Source organism: Callithrix jacchus, chromosome 4, assembly GCF_049354715.1.
Source record: "Callithrix jacchus isolate 240 chromosome 4, calJac240_pri, whole genome shotgun sequence".
NCBI classification, from domain to species: Eukaryota; Metazoa; Chordata; class Mammalia; order Primates; family Cebidae; genus Callithrix; species Callithrix jacchus.
This window is the reverse complement of record NC_133505.1, coordinates 38950307-38956633: the sequence shown is the minus strand read 5'-3', so window position 1 is coordinate 38956633 and position 6327 is coordinate 38950307.

Sequence of the window (6327 nt, the reverse complement as noted above, 5' to 3'; positions counted from 1 at the left end):
AGACCCCTGTCCTGCGGCTGGGAGCCCAGTGAGACCCAGGGCAGGTCCTGGCTGAGCAGGCGACGTGGGAGCTCAGGGCCACTGTCCTTTGACCGTGGCCACACGCTGCTCTCAGATTCGGACTAAGCCGTGGGGAGGGGTCTGGGCTGGGTGAGGCGGAGACCGCGGACCCGGGATGGGAGCAAGTGCGGGTGACGGAGCCTCTGAGGAGCCACTCACCTGGGCGGAGGAGAGGCGGGCTCAGAAGGCTTGTGCGGTTTCTGCCTCCTCCCTGCAGCCCCTCTCTCCATGCCCTTTATGGCGACACTCTGGAAAACTGAAAGAAGAAACATTGTTTTCTACTTTCTCTCGTTTTTTTCGGTGCTCCTTCCGATGGCAGTGGAGGGCGTCCAAAGCGCCGCTGCCACGGTGCTGGCTGCGGTCGGTGCGGGTGCGGGCCGGGGTTGTCGGGTGCGCACGTCGAGGCAAAGGGTTCCCGGGACTTGGCGCCCTGGGAGCAGCTGAGGTGGGGCCGGGCCGGGCCACCTGCACCGGGAGCTGGACAGTAGGTGCCGAGGCAGAGCGAGACTCAGGGCTGTGCCCCGCCTGTGCACGGAGCCCGTGGGCGGGGCCCGCAATGAATAGCGGTGGCGGCGCTTCGGGGGGGCGGGGGTGGGAAGCGGGAGTAGCGCCTCGTTAGGGACTCTGCCAGCGAAGCCGCCGCAGTGCCCACTCTGCCTAGGGCACGGGGTTCCTGCATCTCGGCTGGAGGCTTAGGGAGGGGCTGCCTGAGGTTGCCTTCCCAGGATCCATCCGGCGGCGCCTGGGTGACCGCCGAGCCTGGCTCTCCCGCAGCCGGGTCCGGGGTTTGCCATCCGCTCCCGGAGGACCCCCTGGCAGGGTTGCAAGCAGGGCGAGGGGGAGCCCAGGGCCACCCCTGAGCGCCCTGGCGCAGAGGGGAAGTTGCGGAGGTGTCACTGCCCGCCCCCACGCCCAGAAGCCAGGCCAGCCAATGAGGGCCTGGAGCCCCGCCCCAGGAGGCAAGGAGGCCAATGGGCCAGCAGGAGCGGGTGTGAGAGCCGCAGTGAACCCCCTGTTCTCTTGTTCCCAAGACAGCCGACTGTGCGACCCCCACCCTCATGCATCGGGGCAGGACCGCTCCCAGGCCCCGCCACAGCCTTTGTGACCCCATAAAACTGCATACCTAAAAACCCTATGAAACTGCATACCTCAACCATACTTCGGCTTTCTGTTGAAACTGCTCTCTATAACCCCGAATGTGACAGGCAAGCAGTCCAAACCCATGCCGTCGTGGCCCCTGCGACTTGTAATACAAGTAACTAAGGTCTGTAATTTCCACCCATAACTCAGACAATGTGTAAACTAACGCTTATCTTGTCTTCTGTAAACCACTTAAGTAACAATCGGAATATCCAAAGTCCCCTGGCCCTTGGAATGTCCGGAGGCCCTCACTGCCACTCCTCAGCCTCAACCCCGAGGTGGTTTTACGGGCATAAAAGGTTTGGTCACCCTCCTTTTGGGACCATGGGCTGGAGGGACATGAGTCCTCCGTGGCCGCCGGCAATAAAGACCCTGCAATTTGGCATACTTTGTCTTGGTGTTGACTTTCGATGCTAGCCCCACTACAACATTTTGGAGATCCCACTGGGATTTTATATTCATCCATCACCAGACAAAAGTCGTCTCTGAGTCTCACCCTGGCGGCTGCTCCCCCTCTCAGGGACCTCTAGGGGAGGCGCCCCCTGAGATGTTCCCGGGCCCCAGAGTTTTGGCCCTGTGGAGGATGAGCAACTACCCGCCCGACATTCACCCAAAATTCCTCAGGGTCCCGGGAACCTCTGGAGGTAAGTCAGGTCTGGGGACCTGTCCATCAGGGGGTCCAAGTCGGGGGGGACCGGACGTGGTCATTGCAACTCTGACCAGGCAAGCCTACTGTGACACGTCACTGGAGGCTCACATTGCCTCACTGGAGGCTCAGGTTGCCTCACTGTTGCCTCACTGGAGGCTCGTGTTACCTCACTGGAGGCTCGGGTTATTTAGTTTTCGATTGTTTTCCATAACCTCGGTGTGAGTGAGAGAGTGAGTGTGTATATAGGTAGTCCCACGGCTGGAATGCTACAGGGCTTGTATGGGCCTTCACCCGAGATTCCATGGGGACGTCATAAGGCATAACGGTGATTCATCTCAGGACTAAAAATTCTGAGGTGACCAGGCCCGGGGTTTATATGGGTACACCTTAGCCAAGATGCTCTGAAGCATCCCTCTGGGGATGTGGCCGGGCAGGCAGCAGACTGGTCTCCCATCTGGGCGGCACCCATCCCTTGTCTGTCAGTCCTATCTGTGGTTCTGTCTTTCTTGTAAATTCACCAGTTTTGTTAGACTCCTGCTGGCTGATATACAGTGGTTTAGACCTGTTACTCTTGAGGTGGATGATATTCTCCATTGACTAAGTGACCATTGACTTCAAGGAACTCTAATTGAGTTTACACCCCTGGAAATAATTCTGTTCTTTCATTTTCTTCTTCTTATTCTATCATTGAGGCCTCATTCTTCCTTTTTTTCATGTCCGAGAGAAAATTCTGCCCCCGATGACTTGGGTGTAATTTTTTTCCTCTGTCTTAGGGAATCAAACTTTAAATAAGAAATTACCAGCCCTCTTTGCCTGTTTAGGGTAAAAAAGGAGTAATTGTCTCTTCTGTCAAAAGAAAAAGAGACAGAAAGAGAGAGAAAGATAGGAGAGAGGAGACAGAGACAGGGAGACAAAGAAAAGAGAGAGAGAAAGTAGACAGAGAAGAGAGGAGAGAGGAGGAAGAGAGGACAAAAAAGTAGGGGAGGGAAAGAGGAGAGAAGAGAGAGAAGAAAAGAGAGAGAAAGTAGAGAAGAGAGGAGAGGAGAGGAGGAAGAGAGGAGAGAGGACAAGAAAATAAGAGAGGAAAAGAAGAGAGGGGAGACAAAAAGAGAGAGACAGAGAAGAGAGGAGAAAAAGTGGAGAGAGGAGACAGAGACAGAGAGAGAGAAAGTAGATGGAGAAGGAGGGGAAGATAGAGAAAGTAGGGGGGAAAAGAGGCACAGAGAGAAAAGAGCAAAAAGAGAACGAGATATGGAGAGAGGGATTTAATGCTTTTTAGGGTCCCTGTGTCAAGGTGACCAAAAGCTGCAGGGGTGGAGAACTTGCAGCTGGCTCAGCTGTGAGCTCCGTTTGAGCACCATTTTAAACTGATGCAAAAAGCATGTTTTTTTTTTTTTTTTTGCCAGCCACCAGCCCCACCTGGCTTTCAGGTAGGCCACATCGCCTCAGGGTGCAGCATTTGCAACTGCAAGGTTGTTGGTTCAAATCCTCAGTGAAGGCAGTCTTAAATTAGTGAAATCTCTTTGGGGGAAATTCAAAAGCTAAAGGAAAAACCAACTGGGGTCATCTAGCTCCCGGCCTTGTACCCCACCTCCAGTGCATGATGGCCAACTTCAAGCTTGGGTTTTCAGGCCAATATGGGATAAAATTAACCCCTGGAGAACTCCGCTGTTTATGTAAACTAGAATGGCCGTCTTTTGATATTGGGTGGGCTGACACTGGGATCTATGACTCAAAAAAAGAAAAAAAAATGACCTAGGCTGTATGGAAAATGTTCACAGGAACTCCTGGACACCCTGACCAGTTTCCATACATTGACCAATGGTTGGATTTAGTCCAACAACCCCCTCCATGTCTCCATGGCTAAAACGCTGCATGAAACAGGCTAGACTTCAGGTCAGGTTAGCCGGCCCAAAGAAAGCCCCATCTGGGCCAGCCATTCTCCCCACCCCAGCAGAGGGTCAGGAATTACCTCCACCCTACTCAAGGCCCTCTGAACCAGGGCTCAGCACCCCACTGGACAGTACCAGTAACCAAACCTTGTCCCACCTGCACACCCGCAGCAGGGCTCCACACCCACTGGTGGTCCTTCCTCTCCGAGAGTGGCCCCCAACTGGAGAAGACAATGGGGGTTGCCCATTCTTTGTTCACATTCCCTTCTTATAAAGTGACTTATATAACTGGAAGGTGATAGAAATTAAAGAGAGGAGGCTGGGCACGGTGGCTCAAGTCTGTAATCCCAGTACTTTGGGAGGCAGAGGCGGGCGGATCATGAGATCAAGAGATCAAGACCATCCTGGCCAACATGGTGAAACCTTGTCTCTACTAAAATACAAAAATTAGCTGGGCATGGTGGCGTGTACCTGTAGTCTCAGCTACTCAGAAGGCTGAGGCAGGAGAATTGCTTGAACCTGGGAAGCAGAGATTGCAGTGAGCTGAGATTGTGCCACTGCACTCCAGCCTGGTGCCTGGTGATAGAGTGAGACTCTGTCTCAAGAAAAAAAAAAAAATTAAAGAGAGGGCCGAAACACCAAGTGCTGGAACAAGCTTTATTAAGAGCAAGGGAAAAGCTGCCGGGCCACACCCAAAATTGGCACGCAGCACCCATGGCGTGGCAAAGGGGATATTAATGGCCTTCAAGCCAGCAGTTACATCCAGTGTGAGGGGCAGTGCAGGAGGGTAGGGGCTGGGGAACTGCTGAGTTTAATAGTTCCTGGGAGGGTTTGTGCTGGGGAACTGCTGAGAGTTCCCGGGAGGGGGTCCTGCTGGGGAACTGCTGAGATGGTGAGAGGGGGAGGGTTAGGGACCTGCAGAGATGGAAAGTTTCCCGGGAAGGGGTCATGCTGGGAGGGTGGGGAACTTATGGCGGTGCTGGGGTTTTACAATGGAGTAAGTTCTGTCAGAAAGCTCAACATCCCCCATTCTCTGAGAAGCCCCAGGCTTTGACAGGGCTCTTAGAATTTCTACTCCAGACTCATGGCCCCACTTGGGACGACTGCCAACAATTATTACTGAGTCTGTTCACCACAGAGGAAAGAGGCATAATTAGACAGGAAGCCCAGAGAGCCATCATAGGTCCAGGGAGAGAAACAGCAGGAAAAAACTGGGACGGAATTAAAAAGGTTTTTTCCCCTCTACCCGACCCCAATGGGACCCCAACACCTTGGGGGTCACCAGGCTCTGAACACTTTTCACCGGTATCTTTTAGAAGGGGTTAGGGGAGTGGCCCACAAGCCCACTAACCTCTCCGAGGCAGGGACTGTAACTCAGGGTCCACAGGAGTCTCCAGCTGCCTTCCTTGACTGTCTACAAGACGCTTATCGCACCTACACTCCTATTGACCCTGAGGCTCCAGAAAATCAGCGGGCCATCAATCTGGCTTTCGTTTCCCAGTCAGCCCCAGAAATTAAAAAAAAGTTACGGAAGTTAGAGGGATTCCAGGGAATAAATTTAACCCAATTGCTGGAAATTGCCCAGAAAGTTTTTAGTAACAGGGATACTCCTGGAGTCATACAAAATAAAAAAGTTACTAATAAAAGGCAGTAATAAAAGCCCTTCAGGAGACAGGAGTCATTCCACGAGGGTAGGGGTCTTGCAAAAGGACCCCTGGGGATCCCGGCCCCCGTTAGGGAGAAACCAATGTGTGTACTGTAAAGAAAAAAGAAATAAGTGCCTCAGGAAAAAAAAAAAAAGATGAGTAACTGTTCAGGAAAAGCCACCGAGGGCGATCCTCAATTTAGAAGTCAGGATTGATGGGGCTGGGGTTCTTATTTACTAAGCCCCCAGGAGCCCAGCATCACTTTAAAAGTTGGAGACAAACCTGTCAGCTTCTTAATCATCACTGGGGTGGCCCACTCGGTCCTTAGCCTCTGGGACCACTATCCAGTAAAAAACAATTATCCAGGGGCCACAGGAAAAACCACAACTAGCCCTTGGACCACCAACTGACTCACTGATCTGGGGAACAGCACCGTCACCCACTCCTTAGTCATTCCAGAGTGTCTGTACCCACTGCTAGGACGGGACTTACTTCACAAACTGCAAATATTTCCTTCAGTGAGGGTCAGGCTCGCCTCTCAGTTCCTCCTCCCTTGGCTTTACAGCCACCTCAGCAAATCCTCATCACCTGTGCTCCGTCAGACGAGTATCTTTATCCTCAGAGGCATATTAACCACCAACATCAGGCCTCCACCAATTCCAAGAGAACGTACCTGGAGTGTGGGCTGAGAGAAATTTCCGAGGCTTGGCAAGTCACCGTACCCCAGTTGTGGTCCAGCTATTGGCAATGGCAACTCCAGTCCAGGTACGACAATATCCCATGAGCCAGGAAGCCAGAGGGGGAATTGCTCCACATATAGCCAGACTCCTAAAAGGAGGGGTCCTTACAACCTGTAAGTCCCCCTGGAATACCTGCTTGCTCCCCATCTTAAAACCAGGCACAAAGGACTATTGGCCTGTACAGGGCTTAAGGGAGGTAA